General features: G+C 32.1%; 2 non-coding genes across 2 annotated transcripts; both read left to right on the top strand.

The window, feature by feature from the left end:
• Positions 1 to 3124: 3124 nt before the first annotated feature.
• Positions 3125 to 3198, top strand: Trnat-agu. The gene has a single exon. It is a non-coding gene; the product is annotated as a tRNA-Thr (tRNA).
• A 1388-nt stretch (positions 3199 to 4586) lies between these two features.
• Trnat-agu lies at positions 4587 to 4660 on the top strand. Its single transcript has one exon. It is a non-coding gene; the product is annotated as a tRNA-Thr (tRNA).
• Positions 4661 to 24662: the final 20002 nt, after the last annotated feature.

Raw genomic sequence — 24662 nt, 5'->3', positions numbered from 1 at the left:
TGCGTGTAAAGATGACAGATAAGTCCCCGTCGTAAGGGGCGGGTAATAGTGTAACGCACGCTAACGGTCCCTTAATGTTCGGTTAATCTATACTTATAAAATCGTTTGTCCTCGCGGACTTTCAATCCTCAGCCAAAGCTATTGAGTCTGGAAAGCTGAAATTTTGAAACGTAAAGAACGGATTTTTGGTTTTTTTTTTTAAATGTTTCTTTTAAGGGTAAGAATGGAAGGGTGTCAAAGAAATCTGATCGTTTAAAGGGCTAGTACTTCTAATTGGTAATAACACGTTTGTACTTTAAGAAGTCCTAACTTCGATCACATCTTTCTGATTTAAGTCAATCACATAAAAGCCGAAATCTTTATTCAATATATGAGCGTTACACTTGATTGTTGATTGTCAAAGACAGCGAACAAGACTGCCAACGCGACGGTTCGGAAATGAACACTTCAGAATGGAGAATCTAATTGAATCTTAGATCTATACTTTCCAAGAAATTCTGTTGTTTCTTAAAAATCTAACGCTCCATTAGAAAGTGCATTCGTTTACCGTTTTACCTGTATGTTACCAGATGGTTTCATTTTCTTTTTTTTTATGAAATATTTGGTGGACGGGTAAATGGGTCACCTGATGTTCATCTGATGAAGGATCACCACCGCCCATAGACTTTAAGAAATATTAACGACATGCGACACCAAGCATGGGAACTAAGATGTTATGTCTCTTGTGCCTGTTACCTACTTACGCTCACTCCCCCTTAAAACCTGAATACAACAATACTAGGTATTGGTTATAGTGGCAGAATATTAGATGAGTCGGTGATACCTACCCAGACGGCGTACCAACTAGTAGAATGTAATAACATATTATTAAAATTTGTGTATAATTATTTTTAATAACTATTAATAGATTGATGATGATTGATGATCTCCTGACCAATTTTGAATACGCTGAAGATTTTTTAGTAGAAGTATGTGCGTTAGTACACTTGCTATTTCTATATTTTTTTTTTATCTTTTCGCGTTGGCTCTAACAACCTTTGCTTCGTTTTTTTTTATTAGCGTTCTGTAGCCAAATGGCAAAAAACGGAACCCTTATAGATTTGTCATGTCTGTCTGTCTGTCTGTCTGTCTGTCCGTCCGTCCGTATGTCACAGCCACTTTTTACCGAAACTATAAGAACTATACTGTTGAAACTTGGTAAGTAGATGTATTATGTGAACCGCATTAAAATTTTCACACAAAATAGAAAAAAAAAATACAAACAATTTTGGGGGTTCCCCATATTTCGAGCTGATACCCAAAAAATAATTTTTTGTCCAACCCATATATGGCATCTATGGACAGGCCTTCAAAAATGATATCGAGATTTCTAACATTTTTTTTTTATACGGAATAGTTTGCGCGAGAGACACTTCCAAAGTCGTAAAATGTGTGTCCTGTAACTTCGAAAATAAAAGAATGATAAAATTTAAAAAAATGATGTACATTACCATGTAAATTTACACCTAAAATTGTTTTGAACGAGATCTAGTAAGTAGTTTTTTTTAAATTTCATAAATCGTAAACCGCAATTTAACTTTCATTCTATAAACTCAATATTAAAAAAAAACATTTAATTTCATAAACCTTGTTACTTGCTGCTACGGAACCCTTAATGGGCGAGTCTGACTAGCACTTGGCCGCTTTTTAGGAGGTTAGTTTTAATCATATCAAACATCGATTCGTAACGTAGATTTTACCGAAAGGAATCCAAGAAAATCCCAATAATCTTTTTCATTGACTACCTCGTTGGTCTGGACTCTAGAGTCTAGACGGTAACAAGGGAATACAGCATGAGTGTCTTAAAAAATATCTGTATCCCGAATTAGGATTTTATAGAACAGATATTCAAGATGACAGATATTCGTTACTTAGATAGAAATAAGGTTTTTTAAATTGTTATTTTTAATTTTATGTTTTCTTTGTTTATCATATAATTTTAATATAAAACCTTTAATAATCAAATATAACTTATTGGAGCAAAAATTAGTAAAAATCAAATTCGAATTTGCGTGCAAAGTTTCTGTATGTAACGTTTGTGTGCAACTCTTCTTATAAAAAGTCTGTCACGTTTACAACACGCGTTTAAATATTTCTTAATTATATATTATTAAGGATTTTAAAATTATTAAATTAATTGATATTTAATCCACATTACGTTTAGTAAAGAAAAAGTAAATTTAATTTGAACAGGTTACAAAGAACAAAGGCTGGGTTTGTTTTATTGTCGCTTTGCGTGTTGAGATGCAGTTAAATAAATTAGTTACCGTAAGTGCGGACCGTACAACGTTTTAAACACTTAAAAATAAATTGTCATATGACAAATCAGTTTTTAAATTAAGAAGAGAACATATTCTATTCTTAATTTAAATTTTGTTGATTTTGTAATTATTTAAACAACAATTATTGACTTTAAAAATCAGTATAAAATACATCCAGGAAAGAAATGTATTTGGTAATAAAAGTAAAAAATAATTTGAACGACTAGGAGAGAGAATACATAGTTATTAATTATAATAGAACTTTATTTTGAGCAACGTTATAAAATCCTTACAATTAAAATACAAAAGAAGGCATGAATGTAGCAAATTATAATTATTCAAGTATTCTGTTATACATTCTGGGATTATATATTTGTGTACATTGGCACAGCCTATTATATTTATGTGTTTGAATGTTATAAGAACATGTTAATATACATTCCTGGAGCCTCGTTAATTTCGAGAGTAAATAAGTACCAACGTAGAGCATATCTGCGTAATCTGCTTTTACCCATGCATAACCGAACCCACTCGCGTACACACAAGACAGTGCTTCTACGAAGAAGAGCTCGCGCAAACGCTCGCGCAAACGCGTCGTACATTACCTCGTGCGTCACTTTTTGCTCCTCCATAGGCTTTAAGTCTCTCCTAGTCGTTCAAATTATTTTTTACTTTTATTACCAAATAAATTTCTTCCCTGGATGTATTTTAGTTAATATAATATAGAATTATCGCTATTATAAATTCAGGTTTTTATTGTAATTATGATTTAAAAAGAAATTGTTAGGCTTATATTCTAATCTAGATTCGTCACAGAACTCATCGGCGCCGTGGCTTAGTTGGTTAAAGCGCCTGTCTAGTAAACAGGAGATCGTGAGTTCGAATCTCACCGGTGCCTTGCAATTTTCTAAATTCGTTAGTGAAATTACTTTTGTTAAAGAATAACGAATGGTCTAACTTATGATTCTTAATTTTTTTTAAATAACGATACGAAATTTGTTCTTAGGATAAGCAATTCTCGGCCTCAGCTTATTACTAGTAAATATTTTTTTATTTCGAAAGAAAAGAAAGAAATATTATGCCGTAGTATTCTTTTGTCAGTTCTTTTAGGTATTCATTCCGAACTTCTGGTAGATTTTTGACAATCAACAAACAAGTGCAGCATTTTGTATTGAACAAACTGTCATATTAGGCTTAACTTAAGTAAAAAGTAGTCCACGTAAAAAAAGTTAAGTTTGCTTTAATAAATTTTATCAAATTTGTTTAAGTGGTTTGGTCATGAAAGCGAATAGGCAGACAAACAGGCAGTTACTTTGTAACATTAGTAAAGATATGATTTTAGCGTAACTACGTAGGATATAATACAACTTACTATTAAAAATTATATTAAAATCACAAGAGTCATTTAGTTGCTAAGGTTGATGGCGTATGGGCGATTAATAAGCGGTGGTAACCATTTACCACTAGGTGTCCCATTGGCCTCCCTTTAAGACAAGACGGGACCAGGACCAGTGTTTTAATTTTATTTATGAGGAACATGAGTGTTAACACTGCTACCTTCCAAACCTTGAACTGCTACTGAAAAAATCTTTAACAAAAACCGAATTACTTTCGACACAACACGCCTGCTAATTTTCCAGTGCTGGGCTAAGACTTTGAGGAGAAGGTTAGGAGCATATTCCACCACGCTGCTCCAATGCGGTTTGGTGGATTCACGTGTGGCAGAATATCGTTGAAATTAGAATTAGGCAGGTTTCCTCACGATATTTTCCTTCACCGCCGTGGACGAGATGAATTATAAACACAAATTAAGCACATGAAAATGCAGTGCTGCTTGCTTGGGTTTAAACTCCTTCGCTTTTTAAGACACTAAAAGGTTTTTTTTTTATTTACTTTTAAAATAGTATAAGGCAGGCAGGCATTCATTCTAAAAAAATATGTATTCAGGATATAATTAGATGCAAATGAAAACAGTATATTATCAGTAGCATGAGGAATCAGTGAAACGTAAAATTGCATCAATCAGTGTAACGATTTCCTTATCAGCATTGATAAGAAAAATGCCCCTAAATGGGTTAAAGACTTAATTAAGGCGAAGCGTTATCTATTCTGAAAACTATTTAAAATTATAGCTTCTTGTGCGGTAATTGTTGTAGCACTAAACAACATTGTTGCAATCGTTAAAATTAAATAAGGCTTGTCCACACTATTAAAATTATTCCCCTTAATAAAAATATATAAACTGAAACAAAACTAGTCGCCCTTATTTTCATCCCTTAGTACATCGGCGCCGTGGCTTAGTTGGTTAAAGCGCCTGTCTAGTAAACAGGAGATCGTGAGTTCGAATCTCACCGGGGCCTTTAATTTTTATTTACTTTATTCTTTGAGATGGATTAATTATAATTTATTTTTAGTCAGAAAATCAATGGTTAAAATCTGTTCGTTAAGATGGAAAGATTGGGAGTTGATTCCGTCAAGTTACTTTGCAAAAAAATAAGCAAGAATTGCAAGAATGTCTTCCGAAACAGGCAGGTGTCCTCACTACATTCTTTATCAACGAGGAAGTAATGAATAACCATCATAAATAACTCGGTAAAATTACTCGTCGATATTTTACGTTGCAATTTTTATTTCATATTGCAAGAGTACATTGAGTTCCTAATTTGGTGCTAAATTTAATTCATAGCTTAACTATACATAGTGCTGGGCGGTAAAAGAACTACGTAAACCTGCATGTGTCTAAATTCACTGGTAATTCTGTCACATGTGAATCCACCAAACTGGATTGGAGCAGCGTGGTGAAATAACCTCTGAAACGTCTTCTCAAAAGGGAGTGGTGGTCTTAGTTCAGCAGTGATATATTTACAATATTGCTATTTACTTTACTTTACTTTTTATATATTAAAAGTAAAATACCATTTACATTTCACATATATTTTCTTAGTTTTGATACAGAGGTGTAATCGTTCTTATTATTTACATAATACTTACTTTTCTAAAAGAAATATAAAAATGCATGCTTTTGTATTAGTTTTCATTCAATTATCAAATTTTCATTAATAAGGGAACCCTTATAAAAATTACTAAAGTAATTTTGTTGGTTGCTAGAAACTAACTAAAATTTCCTTCCCACGTGTTTTTTTCTTAAGTAGTAAGAAAGAATACTAAGCTATAGAAACCTGGTGTAACAGTTGCCCACAGTTAAGTAAACGCCTAATTTTCGGTGAAGCTATTGCTTTGCGGTCTTACGGATTATGAAGGTTTAACACTTACAAATAAAAAATAAAAAAAAACATAAATTCATAATCAATTATATTCGAACAGACGGAGACAAAGATCAATCTCTTGTATCAACTTAACTAACAGTTTAATACTACAACACAACACATCAAATTTAAAATAATAATATACTACGATTATCATAAAAACAAACGTTTAAAATATATCAGTATAGTACAAAAAATATATTATGGGATTATAACATATAAAACTACGATTCCTTTTTATTGTATAAATTCTGTAACGCACGTCACGCGCCCTTTCGTCGGCGGCACAAACGGCGTCGTAAAATGATAAACATATAATCCGCTTTCCAGCAACACCCGCACGGTTGACTCCACATAGTAAACGAGCGTTCGATCGGGAGATACGGACACTGTGTGGCACGGTGTTGCTTAGTGTTACACGGTGATCGTCGTTGAGCCCCATACCCATAACAATAACAAGGGCAATCAAAGTAATAAACGACGACCCGGAGCGGATCGCTTTTTGTTCCCAATTATTTTTAGTGATGTTCGGTTAATTACATTCTTTGGCGAAAGCCGAGCGCGAGTTCAGGGGAATTCTTTTACTCATACTCTTAACGCGGGATATTTGCTAATTTTAAACAGAATATATTTCACAGATAATAATATACAGACGAACATACGAATATAAAATATGTTCTGTATTAATAACATCTTTCCTATCGCGGCTTCGCCCACGTTTGAGGGGATTTCGATATGTTATTCTGAGATAAAAAGTAACAAATGTACCATTCCAAACTGCAATCTATCTCTGTGCGAAATTTCATTAAAATCCGTTCAGCCGTTCATATTAGTAAGATTGAAACTAATTTACAAGTATTAAGTATAAAAACTGACTGTCATGAAATGACTATGTATTTATTTTTCATTATTACACTCAATTAATTCATCGTATTGTGCACAAATACTATTTAAATATTCATAAGTATTTAAAAGTAAATGTTACAATTATTATTTATATCATAAAAACATTTTTATTCGATCACCTTTACCGAAAACATCGTAATAACAACCGTTTAAGGCAGGAACGTACTGATCGCGCCCTTGCGTCAAATAATAATTCTGTTCGAGCCTTCGACACGCAATTCTCATAAACATACGGTCGTACTGAATGCTAAAATATGCTATATAATAAAAATTTCAAATACATCAGAAAATAAATTCAATTCATTTAACATCATTAAACCTATAGAATCTTATGTTGATAATTGAGGCGCTTTTATTTTGTAAGTATATGTCACGCGTTTACCTTATCTGTGGTGTGGACTGTTGTCTATTAAAAAAGGGCTCAGTCGATATTAATCAGTGGTTAAACAAAGCTCCAACTTTATCTTTAATGTTACGATCTGTCTTCATATTAAATACATCACTAGCAGCCTGTAAATTTCCCACTGCTGGGCTAACGCCTCCTCTCCCTCTGAGGAGAAGGTTTGGAGCATATTTACCACGCTGCTCCAATGTGGTTTGGTGAAATATACATGTGGCAGAATTTCGTTGAAATTAGACACATGCAGGTTTCCTCACGATGTTTTACTTCATCGCCGAGCTCGAGATGAATTATAAACTTAAATTAAGCTCATCAAAATTCAGTGGTGCCTGGTGGGTTAGAACCCGAAATCATCGGTTAAGATGCACGCGTTCTAACCACTGGGCCATCTCGGCAGCCATTAAATACATCAACGTGTACATAAGAAACAAAATTTACTATTTAAATATCCGAACTAACATCAAAGAGGAATTCAATATTAGTAGCATCGCTATAGCTTCGCGTCCATAGCTCAGTGTAGCACATGCCTATTCAATTGAGATATACAGCGTTGCACTTAAAGATCCCTTTGCGGCGTTGCTTGATGATTAAAGCAGTTATGATCTTAAGTTGTTATTAAAAATTATTTTCTACCTAATTATCTAATTATAACTTCTTGCTATTCGATAAATGCTCATAGCAGTTGCAATGTTGTTAACCGTTATTTAACGTTTTATGTCATTAACTTGGGGCAAAAACTGACTTGTTTTTGCCCCAAGTTAATACCGGGCAAGTTTGTATTACACAGCTTAAAGTTAATTATAACAAACTGTCGAGATGGATCGGTGGTCGGAACTCGTGGAGAGCGAGTTCGAGTTTGGGAATGTGCTCAGTTAATTAAGTTGTCGATTTATACATATAATTTGTATTATTCAATCATGAAAATAATCGTTAGGAGGGTATGAGTCGCACTGAGTTCAATCGAAAAGAAAAAAAAATGTGCTCATTTCTAATTTTACGTAATATTTTATTGGTTTAATTAATTATATACTTAATAGTTAAAAATGTATTATAACTTCTTATCTCTAATTATTGCTTATATTTATTTTATATTTTTTTAATACATATTGTGCATTATGACTACCTGTAAGTAGTAGAACTTTTGCCTAGATAATTTTAGAATGTAGTTTTTATTTTTTATTTTGATTTAATATTATATCTTCTGTTGGTTGTTCTTATGAAAATAAATGAGCTGGAAGAAGTTTTGAGGATTCTATATCAGTAAATCCGTATAAGAAAGCGATCCTGTGGCGCCCGCCGATAAGATGGAGATGGTAACGTTGGGTTTTTATTGGGTATTCCGGTGTACTAAGGCGCTGTTCTGGGCTTCGGCGAATCTTACATACCCAACCCCTCCCCCCCCTCCACCATAGCACGTGGGGGAAACACGTAATGCTACATAAACTAAACATATAACGTTTTTCCAGCGAGAAAAAAAAGGGTTAATGACCAGATCAGTGCTCTTCGCCTTTAACTTGGAACATACACCTATATAAATTTCTAATCGGAACTATCTTTGTACCTTTGTACTAACTTATAGTCTTAAAAAGCCCTACTCGTCTAAGGTCTCGTCCTCTTGGGAAGGTTTAAGCTAACTCCACCAATGCGGGTTAATGTTTGTTACTACTTCTCTCTATATTTTCTTTTCACATCACAGATTAAACGAATCCCGATTGAGAGAATTACAAGGGTTTCTAATAAAAAAAAATCAAAAACAAAATATACTATATTCGAGTAGGCTTTTAAAAGTACTTTTGAATCGTCATTTAACAAACTATTTTAAGTAAAACTACCACCGGTTCGGAATGTAGATTCTACCGAGAAGAACCGCAAGAATTACAGTAGTTACTCGTTTTCAAAATACACTGAGTTCAATCAACATAGACGCTATCGAGGCAACAGACTCCTCGTAAATATTGTATCGTTAATTGACTGGCGCCATTTACGGATTGATTTAATTACATACGGAATTCTAATACACCGTGAAATCCCATCATAACGAATAATTCAACGTCATTAGATTGATACCTTAACGAAGGGAATCGTTTTGATTATACGAAGGAACAAATTTTATCAAGTGGCCGTGTTCGATCCGACGAGATTAAATAATTATAGTATTTTATTTGATAAATATAATTAAGCGAGGTTTATTGCTTAATGTCATTGATTTTGAACGTATTTATAAATATATGATCAATAAGTTATATCTCTTGGCATTGTTTTTAAGTGGAAAAATATTTGTCCGATGTGACGTTCGCCATCTATAAAATCGTACATTATATCTATACCATTGCGTATTTTTTTTTCAATTTATAGCTTGAGGTATAGGATAGGTTATATCTACAGGTCCAGAAAACGTCGAGCAAGATTCGAAAACTGTTCGAAATTTAAATCAGATGAACAGTGTAGGAATTCAAATAAAACTACAACTGACAAATACGGACACATTTTATTTTTTTATTTTATGCACTAAAACGTGAACTTTAATATCAACTACCTATGTATGTACAAAATATATAATGACGTAAATATTGTTAACACTGGCAATAGGCATCAGCTCGCAACTTCTATTACCGGATTACACAGGGTTAATAATTGTTTTGTGAAACACGATGTATGCACTTTTCCATCAGGATCACAGAAAATGTTCTATCTTAGATAACAATTGTTAAGGAACTTTCGTAAACTAACGAATATTTAAACGATTATACATTTTTTGAATGAAACGATCGCCTCCAGGCTTATTTCATATAGAAAAATGTATTTTGTAATTTCAATGAATTCCATATATTTTAAATATGATATAAAAAATCCCGCCAAGTTTCGTTCACCGGTCCTCTAAAGTCCGTGGTATTTATTTTATCGATAAGCAGGTGTAACGCTTCTATAGCGAATAAAGATGTCTACATTAACTTTGACTGTGATCGTTCAGTTTGTTTGTAATATAAACATATCATATTCCTGTTATATTTGATCGTAAAACTTGTTCTCCATTTAACAGATTGCAACGAATCTTGTTAGGATTATAGCAATTTGTATAAAACTAGAAAAATTGTCTATGTCTGAATCCCGTTTTCTTTGGTTAGATTTCCATTTCAAATGTTGATAGTCTAATGCCTTTTTAAACTATTCTTTTTTAATAATTATATGTTTGATGAGTCACGTGATAGATTTATAATGCTCATGACCGAAGATCATTACTAACCATCACGTGATCATTTCGATTAAAAATAAAATCAAAGAAATATTATTAGTTATATAATTATGTTTTGGTACCTAAATAATTGTTAACGTGAATGATTATAATGATGACGTCATCCTGAACGATTTGGGTCACGGCGACAAATCTCAAGAGAGAGCAGCCAACGCAGGACATATTGAACAAGTATACGTGCAAACAGACGCGTTACCTCTATTTTACACTTCCATAGTAATAGTGATGGGACAGCAATAGTGCACCATTCCATCACACTCATCAACGGCTTTACGTGTTTCTCGAGGCACATTTCAAACTTACGGGCCCCAAATAACTTTTTAATCGGCCCGACCTGAGGTTTTATCCCATAACTTTGTAATTTGTTATATCTAGCCACTAGACCAACGAGGCAGTCTATATACACTGATAACTATACAGATTAGTTAGTTTGTTCATGATATCGTCCATATGGAAGCTTAATATGGAGTAACGGGTTTTTGACTATCTCCTGGAATTTTAGTTTATAGAGTCGCATTTCAATAGAATTCATGCGTAATGGTTTGCAGCCCTGCGAGTCCTGCAATTAATCAAAACCATTCAATGAATTTAATTCAAGTCTAAGTTCTGATATGTCTTAGGTGGAACCCCTAAGTAGTAATGTTGTCTTAGATTTTCGCGATTATTACACATTGAAATAAAACTAGTTTTTTACGTCACGGGCAGACTGACCACGAACACTGCAAAGGGCTCGAAACGTCGGGATGTTAAAATAATTAATATACGCGATTAAATCCGTTAAAAAACTAGTTTTATTTCAACCCCTAAGTAGTGTTAGCCCAGGGGCCCCTAAACTTACGGTCCGGCCCTGATTCTACCGAGAAGAACTGGCAAGAATAGATTATGTTAGTTAAATACAATTACATATATCATTTCCTGCTTGAAAGCCAACAAGTATCAACTCCACGCATTTTTATCTTTATTGTTGTGTTGAATAATATGCCTTATTTAATAATGTTTATTTTAACAAATGATTTGAATTCATGAACCGGCAGAGTATTGCAAAATCTGTCAAACTTAAAGGGATTCAAGAAATAAAAAAAGGCTATTGAATCGGTGTATTAAGGAAAGAATATTTAAAATAAAAACAAAAACTTATATTACATTTGCATCGACTCTCAGATCATCTCAAAACCTAATCTGTACTAATATTATAAATGCGAAAGTAACTTTATATATTTTTTTATGGCATTGTTTGGCGGACGAGCATATGGGCCACCTGATGGTAAGGGGTCACCACCGCCCATAGACAAAGGCGCTGTAAGAAATATTAACCATTCCTAACATCACCTATGCGCCACCAACCTTGGGAACTAAGATGTTATGTCCCTTGTGCCTGTGATTACACTGGCTCACTCACCCTTCTAACCGGAACACGACAATACAGTGTACTGTTATTTGGCGGTAGAATATCTGATGAGTGGGTGGTACCTAACCAGGCGGGCTTGCACAAAGCCCTACCACCAAGTATAACTCCCTGTTACCTCGTCACACTTGGATCGCTGAACCGATTAAGATGAAATTTAGTATGGAGATAGTTTCAGTTCCAGGGAAGGGCTTATTTATAAGGTACTTTTTTAACTAACAGTTCGAGTGCGTAAAATGAGAGGTGACAATTTGTATGCTATGGGTTTATAGAGTTTTATAAATTTCGCACGTTCATATAAGAAAATAAAAAAAACTTTCTTTCTCAAATTTCTAATATCAAAAATCATTGAAACCTAAAATATGATGTAAGTAATCATCATAACGATTGACATCCAACAAAGCAACCGTTTCATCCAATTAGGAGACTATAAAATTAATAATAAACTCATTTCAAAAGTGTTCTACAATCCTTGTAATACTCTATATACCTTATACATATATAATTAAAGTTGAAAATGGCGTGAATCATAATTTACGAGCCGTAATACATTTTTGTAGTAGGCAATAGTGAGACGTATCGTTGTCCTCATTAGGAAAAACAAATCAAAATAATTAGACTATAAAGCCGGCCATATTCCCATTGTGATATAATTTCATAGATTGAGTTTTATTACCGATTTGATTGTTACAAATTTGTTTATGGGCGCGGCGTTTTGTGAATGTGTTTTTATACTTAATGCCCTCTAATTTTGTGTTCTTCGTATTCGGGGATGGGAAAATGTCGCTTTTATCTTTTTTTTTTGTTTAAAACTATCGTTTGTATTTATAGTTATTTGATATATTTTTTTATACATACCTATATTTTATCTAGAAATATTTAGCTCTAATATGCTTAGTTCTAGATTCGTCATTTAAAAATATTATTTGTGTTAAATTTGTAAACGATATATGTGACTGTTTGTAGGGCTTTACGCAAGCCCGTCTAGTTAGGTACTACCCAATCATCAGATATTCTACCGCCAAACAGTAGTAGGTACTCGATATTATTGTGTTCCAGTTTGAAGGATGAGTGTGCCAATGTAACTACAGGCATAAGGGACATCAGATTTTAGTTCCCAAGGTTGGTGGCGCATGGGCGAAGCCTACATCGTACCATTCCCTAGAATGGGTAATATTTTGTACAGTTATTGTCTAGAGCCGGTGGTGACTTGCCATCGGGTAGCCCACTTGCCTGTCCGACTAGCCATATTTTAAAATTTTAGTATTTATTTATAATTATTTAATTTATTAACAGCTTAATAAAATTAAGCATTTAAAAAAGTAAGCTCTATAAAACAAAACCATTCGTATTAGTTAAGATTCACGCTTTTAAATGATGACTTTAATAGGTTATAGAATAAATTAACTGTTCGTATAATTATGACAAAACATTCTTCTAAATAAACTCTTATTAAATTGTGGCCTATGATATTCCTTACAAGCTCAATGTTGTTGATCTGCTTAAGTATAGACTTTCATGTTAAGCTTAATTGTTAAGTAGATAACTTAGAGCCTTTTCAATTTTCGATACTCCAGTACTACTTGGTACAGATTATATAAAAGAATGTCCTTCACAGTCCAGAATAAGGATCAATAACAGTATTTAAAACGGGATATTTACCCCTTTCACGACTTCTCGTGAACAAGACATTCGTAGATAATGTCGAAATATCGAGCTCCAACAAATAAAAATAATGGTAAATATCCCGTTTTAAATACTGTTAGTAATAAAAATAAAAATGTTAATTTAAAATCTTATAAGGATCAATAACTTGTACAAAATACGATAAACAATTATAGCAAATTTTTCTTGAATTACTAAAATAAAATCTTATTAATTTTATTTTGAATACAAAATATTTAAAACGAGTTCAATGCGATTGCATCTACGCACTCTTAAAGTCAATCAATGAAAAGGTATTGGATGATTTGCCCAGATTTGAAACTCACGATTTGCGATAAGAACTGAGCTATTACGGCATACGTCTATAAAAATGAATTAAATCACAACGTTTGTTATTTAAAATATATAAGCAGATGCTGCCTTATTTTAGTATTATTATTAAATATATTCTGATATATTACTATAATGATATAGCTTATATGATGTGTCAAAATGCTTAATTAAATTCGTTGATTGTCAATGCAAGGCGTTCCGCCCAGTACGCCGCCCACCCGCCCACCGCCTCCAGCGACTCATTTTGTTAATTCAAAAAGTATTATTGCGTCCGGAAGTGTTTTTTATATAACTATTTAAATAGCTATGTATCTACGAATCGGGATTTGGAAAAACATGGTTTTCATTGTAAGACTGTTTTATATCATTTTCTTACTAGAAAGTACGGATACGTTGAAATATATTTATAAAAAAAATAATAACGTTCTAACAATAAAATATCATATATATACATATAACATAATAGATAAATAAGTAAAATTAATTATATAATACAGAACAGGTATTGAATTAATTAACATTTATTTGTAGTTTGTAGTAGGGCTTCGAGCAAGCCAGCCTAGGTAGGTATTGTTGTTCTGGTTTGAATGGCGAGTGAACCAGTATGACTACTTACAAAAGACATCTTAGTTGTCAAACTATTATAAATATAACGTAATGTAGCACTTTTTTTTTTGCAATATACATATATGCTGACCGGCAAACGGGCCGAAAAAAATATTAACCATATGCTTACTTCGCCAATGCCACCAACCTTGGAAACTAAGATGTTATGTCCCTTGTACCTGTTGTTACGTTAACATATTTTGTCAATTTTCAATTCATTATCACTGAATATGAAATATATATATATATGAAATATTACATATCAGAAAATACAAAATAAATTAAGGAGTTTGACACAATTACTATTAATTGGACATTACACTCAACAAACACAAAAAACTTACAACTGAATTATTAAAATTATTATCGCTAGCCAGAAATTGCATATCAAACTTAAGCCATAATAAAACTATTAAAACAAATGTTGGCTTGGTGTAACAATTATTAACTTGGTATAACGCGTTATGGCCACAGTTGTACCGAGGTGCCACACTCGTATATCTGTTCGCGTCTGATTGTGGGATCGTAATGAGGGACTTATTAAACAATTATTAATCGCCGGCGACCCGCTGAGCGCTCCGATTGCATCCTCCGAGTATCGCTTACGATCCACGAATCATCTCAGCGATCTTTTGACACGAAAACGTTATTGATTCTGTATGTAAAATGTTAAGGCGTGCTGATATACCTGTTACTATTACCTTTGTTAGTGATATATGTATCTACTTGTTAATATAGAAATAATAAATAACTAGGTAGACTAGTAACAATATTGGTTTTTTTTAGGTAATGTTATAAATGCAAAAGTTCGGCCAGAACGTCTGAGCGGATCTGAATTAAAATTAGCTCAGGAATAATTTATAGTCTGAAAAATGATATAAGTTACTTTTTATTCCGGAAAAATGTACCTAACACCTCTAGCGCATGCAAAGACGTGGGTGGAAACTAGTTTAACATAATTTACTTGATGTTTAAATTTCGAACAATTTTTGCGAAGACATACTACTCTTATTCATAGTAAAAAATGGTAAGATATTATGAAATCTAATACTTATCGTAGTGACCTTCAATCGGTACCTTCTTATTTATAATCTATGCCTCATACTGACAACTTCAGAATTACATTTTAAAAAATAAAAATCATATTTAAAAAAAATGTTGTGAATTAATAACTTCTACAATTTATTTTTTTTGGATTACGAGTAGTAAGTAGTTGTTGGTCTTTTAATTAAGTTTCAAAAACTTGTTTCTAATGGTCGAATGTAAATAACTCCTGATAAAAATCAACGTCGATTCTTGGTAGAGAATTATAATTCAATGTGTTACTAGTTAAAAAAGAATATTTAATAACTTGCTAATATAACATTAGAGATACAATATTGTTTGCCAAATGCGTAAACTTGTATTCTTTTTACAATTAATAATTAAAACAATTATTATGCTTATAGCCTCTCTGTATACTTTATCGTGTCTTTGAAGTTGAGACATTGACATTGACAGTTCATCTTTGAAGTTGACATTAGTTGACATTTAAGAATACTTTGACATTGACAGTTATATTACTTATAGCTCTGATGTACATGGTCAGTGGTGACCACTTACCATCACGTGGCACATTTTCCCGAACAGACCTTTACAAAAAAAAAATTAAAACACGTAAAACAATCTGCGTTAGCCTTTATTTCCTCTCGTAAGTTTTCATTTGCATAAATATTAATGATATTAATTTAACACGTTCGATTTTTTGTGTAAAGATCAACTGTAATTAGATGTTGATCAATTTAAAAATTACTATCAAATAATTGCAATGAACGATAATTTTTATCTGAAATTTTAATATATTTTTATATTTATTTAATTTCTCTTACTTTTAACACTCATCGCAATATTTATGTGCATCATTCATTTCATACATGTTAACATTTTTTAATGTTTTTTTTTTTTAATTATCATTTAAATAACAATTAGTTTTATACAGCCTGTGTGAAGTCTATTTGCTACGGTCAACTTGCTTGGTCACATCGTAGGTGTGGCCGTAGTGCTGATTCCGCAATGCAGTCGCCTAATTAAAAATGTCTATTATAAAAGTGAAAATATTTATGTACTCTTTTACTTAATTAAATAATTATTGAAACATTTTATCACGTTGGTAAAATCTTGTTCTGCTCATTTTTACAAAAAAATAAGCATTAATAACAAAATAATATAATATTTAAAAAAAAGCGGCCAAATGCGAGTCGGACTCACCCATAAAGGGTTCCGTTGCAGCAAGTAAAATAATATAAAAGTTCCTGTAGTTCGTTGTAACTTTGAGCGATGTTTTAATAATAGTATATATTTTTTTAATTTTTATATTTAAGTTAATTGAATGAGTGGCAAATTACCGTTTACGATTTATGACGTATTAAAAAAACTACTTACTAGATCTCGTTTAAACCAATTTTCGTTGGCAGTTGGCATGGTAATGTACCTACATCATGTATTTTATTTAGTTTTATCATTCTCTTATTTTAGAAGTTAGAGAGGGGACACATTTTACCACTTTGGAAGATTTTCTCGCGCAAACTGTTCAGTTTAGAATAAAATGATATAAGAAATCTCAAGATCATTTTTGAAGACCTATCCATAGATACCTCCTACGTAGCATACCCTATAGAGTTTCTGTTCTAAGTACTCTCAAAATTTATTTTCTTTTTTTTTCTATTTTTGTGTGAAAGTCTTAGCGGTTCACAGAATACATCTACTTGCCAAGTTTCAACAGTATAGTTCTTATAGTTTCGGAAAAAGTGGCTGTGACATACGGACGGACAGACAGACAGACATGACGAATCTACAGGGGTTCCGTTTTTTGCCATTTGGCTACGGAACAATAAAAATATCTTAATTACTTTTGTTACAACCCTGTTCTCAAGTGGAGAGGAGGTCTTTGTCCAACAGTGAGATTTTCATGTGTTACTATACTTTAGATACTCTTTCCTCATATTCCAAATTGAATGGTTTAAAAACATCTATAATGTAAATCGTTTTAAGTTTCGTAACAAATCTGAATACTGAGAATAAAACACGCGTCAATTATCTTTTGAATTAACGACGAAGCAGATTCAAACAAATAATTTAAACCAACAAACCCGATAAGTCTTAAAGATGACATGTGTGCTCTTAAAATAGGGATGGCACTTACAAATTAACACAAAAAAAAAACAGAATAATATCGCAAATTTTATTAAAGAAAAAGTTACACTCATAATGAAGTTGTTATTTCATAAATTACTTTTCACTCGAAATGTTTACATAATTTTAGTATTCAGGAGCAATTTTATTCTTAATATAAAGTTTTCATTAATATTTAATTTAAGAATATAAATATTTTTCTTTAGTTTTGAAAATTAAAATCAATTGATTAATGACAATCGACAGCCCTATTGAGGCAAGTTCTCAAGTAAGGTATTGGCCGTCCAAGCAGACGCCATTTTGTATTGAAATTTAACCACAATATATTACGTTTGTTTGTTAAGTTAATTGCTAAATGGAGTTCGTTGTATCAAGTATATTTTATTGTGTCGGCGCTTGCGAGTCGAATAAATTCTTTGATTGTGAAGGATGCGCCTGCTACGAATATACTGCTCACAGCCTCCGGCCATGTGCCGGACACGGGTTCATTCTTTTTCATTACTTGTACAAATTACATTTAGAATATTGTAAAATAACGAATTTTCTATTTTGAATAATGATTCGGGTTTATAAATATTTGTGATTACCCTTAAGGCGATAACGGAATTGAAATTCAATAATGAGGCGAGGCATTTGGTAATTATATTTTTATTAATGTACGTAATATATCTTCTGATTTAATATACAAATACAAATCGGTAACGTTGCGGATTCTTAACAGAATTTTTCAATTAATATAATTAATTTGAAGTGTTTATCTAACATAGTTTATTATTATTCTAGATTAAAAAATAATTAATTGTTTTGAACAATTTAGTTTGCATTGCTGCATAACGTGTTATCTTTATATTTGTAATTTCTAAATCAATTTTTTTTAAATATAATTACTATGGAAGTATATGATATACGTAGTGTTTTAAAGCGCAAATCTCAAGATCTACCATGGCAATTTAAATGATTATCAACCCGTTTATTGAGCAAGTTACAAGCTATGTAACGCCACGACGCTAGCATTAGTAGCGAAGCTGTAACCACAAACGTCATCCAATCCAGCAAACTGCAGGCAAGTACTTATTACGTGTTATAAAAACTTATATATAACCGCGTGGCAATGTAGTGGTACATATAAATATATTTCTAAACGAAATAAGCAAGATAAATAATGTATTGTAATAAACGTGAATTTGTTACGGTCTATAGAATTAAAAAAACTAACTTCCTAATCACATAAAACATTTACAAATAGTATCCGAGCAATACGCCCGAGGCACTTGTTTAATTATTTCTTAAACCCGCTTCGTATCATTTGCATGAAACAACAATAATTTATCTATATAAGAAAATTAACCTCTTACCTCAGACTCTATTAGGGTTAACCGAAACCGCATACAAAAAGAGCTTAATGCTTTCGTGTTTTTTTTTCAAACTAAAATCATTCGTCAAACTATCAATTAGTCAACGCAACTGCTGAAAACTTCATGTATTTATTTTTGATAAAACGTATTGAAATAATTTCTTTTCTAGGGCATTTATTTAAATACAATATTGAATAAAGATTAAAAATGAAACATGTGTTCAAGGAATAATAAAATGAGATATGGTTCAGGGAATAAAACACGTGGTTCTTAAGTAAGAACGCGGTTTCAAATCTAACTTTTTTAACCTATAAATAGTTCTTTTTTAATTCAAGTCGTTCTCGGCTTCTATTGTAAAACATGAGATGGAGTATTATTCTAGACAATGGAGCGACGTGATAGACATTAGTTTCCTATTATTTATTTATAATATATTAACATTACGTTACAGCACTAAACGAAATTAATGATTTCTAAATTGTATTCGAATCTCGACCATATCTCTTAACGAACATTTATTTATTTTCGCAAAAAAATACAATATTTTTGTAGTACATGATTGAATCAATTATTTAAACCTTTTTATAAAAATTACTAAAGAAACGTAGGAACTATTTATTATAAAATTGTTTAAATATTAACATAATAATATCAATAAATTAATTACCTCGGATACATTTTTTTTTATAGTTTACAATAATAAGTCTAGTATCAATGCATATTGTTGCTGTGTTATCGAGCTATTAGTAAAAGCGGCGACTTTGCCCGTACGATTTGAAGTGGAAACTTAATTGGAAAGGCCCGGGGCTCGTTATTTATGAGGCAATACATCAGGTGCGGAAAACAAACAGAACAATCACGATGCAAATGTGCCGAATGCGCTTACGCAGCTTGTGTTGTCTTCATACGATACAATTGTAACTTAGACAAATTCATTGCATTACTTAACTTATAAATGATAAATGTTTCAATTTAATTCAGCTTCGACGTTGTATGTTATGCAGAGTGAACTTGATATGGGGCAGTATGGGGCCGCCTAAATGATGTTGTATAAATACATACTTAGCGTACATATATGTATATATCTTTTTAATATCTTCATAAACAAATATTTGCATTTTTTAATTATTTTGTCAGCAGCATGTTCATTTAATGTTTTCTTTCAATGGTCAGAACGGAAAGTACTACGCTGTCTCTCTCAATATCAGCTCGTTTGTGGTTTAAACATTGATATTTTATATTTAACAAAAGAATTAGCGTTCCATGTAAAATTTAAAATGCAAATGTGTTTTAGTGTTTTCCTATTCTGAAGTTGACATTAATGGCCGCGAGATTTAGAATAAAACGATTACAAATAATTTAACTTGCAGTTAGAGCCACATATAACCAAGAAGTCGGATTTATGTAGTTTTGATTTTTTGAGTTAAAGCCATACAATAAATATTTATTGAAGGGTATAATGAAATATAATAAGTTATTAATAATAACTTACATTATTTTTGTTTTTAATCATCTGTAATGATGTTTTCATAGTGAAACGATAGATGACCTTTTTGATGATGTGAATCCCGTAGGTCCCTGAACTTTTAGCCTATTGTTACACGCTCTCCTCGTGCAAATTTTACACTAAAGTTGAAATATACTTCAGAAAGTAAAATTGGACAAGTGTCATTTATTATGCTGCAATAAGTTTATTATATAAATTAGTTTTATAAGTATTCTAGCTGAACCTGCGGCTCTACTCAAAACACAAACTTCCCCAGTTTAACCTCTTAGGAATGGAGTTTCGTAAAATCCGTTTTCAGCGGTTGTCTTAATCATATAAGGAACATCCCTGCCAAATTTCAAGTTTGTAGGTGTCATAGTTTGTGAGATCTCGTGATTAATCAGTGAGTGGTATTTCGCTTTTATATATATAGATTAAGTTAGACCTAGGCGTAATGATCTAGGTTCGAAGTTAAAGAAACAGCTGCAAAGCGTTTATCGCCAGCTGATCGTGGAGCTGCAGCTGGTGATAAAACGTGGGAAGACTTGGGCTAAGAGACAACTCCTGGATGGCTTAAATAGAGCGGCATTCATACACTTCAGCGAGGAATATCTTTGACCATGGTGCCTTTATTAAATAGACGTTGCCGCTCGATATTTCCCAGCACCAATTGTTCTGCGGAGCACCATAACCTAGCGATAAAAATTGATTCGGAATAAAATATACCGGATAAGGGATGACGTTGTATTACAGAAGAAGTCCTCGATCACTTGAGAGTTAAAAACGCCTCGACGGTGTTCCAGAACAATTATTGTATAGATTCCATAGAAATCAACCCAAAATTATAGAAATATGAGAAATGTTATTTGTATTCGACATCGGATTTTCTGTTAGTCTCTTTGCATACAGACTAACCCAAGGTAGAAAATACTCGCTACCCTTCACATCTTGATGATCAAATTTCTCAGATGCTCACTTCAGGTTTATGGCTGGTCGTGTTCGACGACAGCCAGAAGACCGCCTTGGCAGACTAATAGGCCATACGAGAAATTTTGTATATTGACAAATTTATTGCTAAGCTTATTATTCACTCAATTATTTGAACAACAGTTGTCATTGCATAGTTGGAACTTAAAAATAACTTAAATGTCACTTATTTATTTAAACACAAGTTAGTACCGACAAAGGAGTTTATTAGTAAGATAATTGGTCAGTTATGCTTATGTGTCGTTGTATCCATTAACATATTAAATAAAATCATCCAGCAGCGACAAGTTTAATGGAATTTAACTTAAATGTCGCGACCCACGTATGGTAATTGTGACAATAGGAGTGCGCGAGCGACGCGACTCCATGCTGGGTGCGCGTGCGCCGATCAATGAAGTTATGGCCATTTTAAGGGTGACTGTAAATGTATCTCCTTATTTTAATATTATAAACATTTTCAATTTATATTGAAAATTCAATAAACATAATGTTTTAATTTTATCATTTAAATTAACGTGTTGTTTTACGCTTAGTTTATTTTTATGACATTATTCAACAACTTCAACTTATTAAAATAAACGACAGTGTCTCATAAAAATTAATACGCGACTAAATAAAATAAATTATCTTTGATAAGAGTGAATTAAATATATTCATACTTGAAATAAATCAAGAAAACGCACTTGTATATAAGAGTCTTTAAATCTCTTTATACGAAAATGTATGTAGAAAGAGGTGCACTCTCTATTTCCTCAGTGTCAGTAATCCAACCCGACTAGGGGTATGACATTATTATAAGTACTTTAGAATAAATACTGTGATTCCATGTGTTAAGCATGAGAGTAAATATACAATTAATGTTGATTTCAAAGAAAAGTTACCAAGAATTGATTTGCTGTTTAACTAGGAATTAATGTATGATGGCAACAGGGTTTTTTAATTTTCACCTCACTTTAGTTTCATTCGAGTAAAATTCCGAAAATACACGCAAAAGATCGCGACCACAACATTGCATTGTCATGTCATTACCTCAACACCTAAATCAAACATATTTTTTTTTAAGAATTCAAATTTTATCGTCACTTTTTCTGCCACCGATTTAAAATTGACCCGTATATCTTTACGTGTTATCCTATATCAAACAGTTTCCATTAAGTTCAACCTAATAATAATTTTCAAACTCCGTCCGGCTACTAATAAGTTCGCATCAGAAAATTCCAGTAAATTTTGATTGTTCCTGATTTGTATATAATTTTTATACAATTTATTCGTTTTAATACAATTTGCTCACCTCCAAGACTTGAGAATCTGTATGTTACAATAAATATACACATTTTATTAAATCCTGTATCGTAAAATATGGTCACAATAACTAGGCACTCCATATTGTGGCAACAACCGAGACATATCCCTTTATCTCGTACATTGAATAAGCAATCGCAGGAATTGTATTATTTGTGTTGTGTTATAATTTAACAAATTTATACCTCATATAATTTCTAAGTACAATAAAGTTATATCTAAAGGTGGACAGGCAATAAAGTTGCTTGAAGCTTGTATTCTAAATCGAACGATTATTGCTTTGATTTATTAGTCAGGCATACCTTAATAAAATTTTAGTTAAGTGATTCTATTTTAGGTTTTAAACGGATGTAAATAATTTTAAAAATAAATCAAACAGATATTCACGGATATTAAAATGAAGTCTTAGTCTTGATTTTTATTTCTTAAATGATTTGTAGCTAATTTAACAGCGGTTGTACCTTAATTCGTTACCTTTGGTTCTTATTCATACTGAGAAGCTTACTAGGTACTTCTTCTAGGAAATGATATATATATATAGATAATATCAATATGCTATCAACGATGAGATCTAAGATGTTACGATCACTAGCTAGCGTTATGTCAATGGGTCAATAACCTTAACCATACATAGCAATGCAAAGTATTGGTATTATATACAGGAATAACTGATCATTAGTGATACCAGAGAACCCCGCAGGAAACCCTTTCAACGGGAATTTTCTTCGTTTTTAATTACATGTTCGACAGCTGAAGTTGTATTCGAGTTACAATGTAAAAAGTTTCGCTATACTAACATATATTCGTAAGTGCGTAGAGCTCTAATTCTTATATTTGGTGTCTTTGGACTATTTTAGTCTTCGGAGACTTGCACCTTTAGTGAAAATAAATTAACACTCATAGACAATTTGATTTGAAACTATATACACAGCTTCATTTGAGTAGCCTACTCGAACTACTAAGCTTAAACTGCCTATATACTTATTCATTGGTTGGGCCGTATCTTGTCATTACTTGACTATTACTTATCATCTTTACTAAACCTTCATTGTATGATACTACCGACTATGTGTAGTACTATGATATTTTATCAGCATATCCGATTTGACAATACTTAGTTAAAGATATCGTCTCAAAAACACCACCTTTTAACGAAATCGTTTCCGTCACATCGTTAAAATAGAACACGGTGATTAGACAAAGGTAATTACTATGCACCATAAAACTTTAACGCCCTCGTTCAGCAACCCCATAGAGAAATAAGCAATTTTCCGCTCGATTTATCGAAATATAAGCCCTATCAAGAATCTCCACGTCACGGTGGAGCGAACAAAAAAGCGAAGCAGTCGATTCCGACGCTCATTGTGTTTAATTAATTACTTGTAAACAAGGGCGATGATTTTCGAAAAGTAAATAATAATCGTAGAAAGCTAACCGGCATCGAAATAACAATGGAGGTCGATTCTACGCCTTCTTTTTGCTTTCGGTGATGGTGAATGAACTTATTGTCCTGTTTAGGTAACTGGATGTTTCCTTTATGAAAGTTTAATACATTTTTCGAGTCAAGTAATTATGTTTTATGTTATGCTTGAATGAACCCCGAATATCAATACAGGTATGGCTTATGAAATTTATATTGGTATAGCTAATTGTTTTTGATTTATTACATATTATATAATGTTAGAAAACTATACCGACATTTTTTTTTCATTAATGTTTGTCTTTTCACATACCTGGAAGAAAAACGTCACAAAAAATTGTTTTGAAGGTTTTTATTAATTCGGTCCTATTAAGATCGTGAAATACTTAAATATTTTTAATTGATTTATGTGTAATTTCGTATGTATTGAAACAAATTCATATTAACAGTTTAACTTGATACACCTGTAAAATTTGAGCAAGTGAATAATAAAGGGAATGAGAAAATGTATTTAAAAAAGCAAATGATTTATTTATACGTCGTTTGTAGGTTTGTAAGTAGTGACAAAATCTATCTGGGTACTTATAGTATAAATACAGACTTTCTTTGTATTTTATTTAAGCGTAGTAAATTCTATGGCGTGGTGTGAAACAAAGTGTTGTAAAACTATTAGATACAATTTTATTAGATATATATAGATATAAGAAAAAATTGCCTTAGCCTGGGCTGTTTTTAGAGGTGCAGAAACAACTGAAATAAACAACTTAATTGAACTTTGAACAAATTATTATCAACCATTTTTGCCAT

This window comes from Vanessa atalanta, chromosome 3, assembly GCF_905147765.1.
Source record: "Vanessa atalanta chromosome 3, ilVanAtal1.2, whole genome shotgun sequence".
Classification (NCBI taxonomy): domain Eukaryota; kingdom Metazoa; phylum Arthropoda; class Insecta; order Lepidoptera; family Nymphalidae; genus Vanessa; species Vanessa atalanta.
This window is presented reverse-complemented; position numbering and strand designations above follow the sequence as displayed.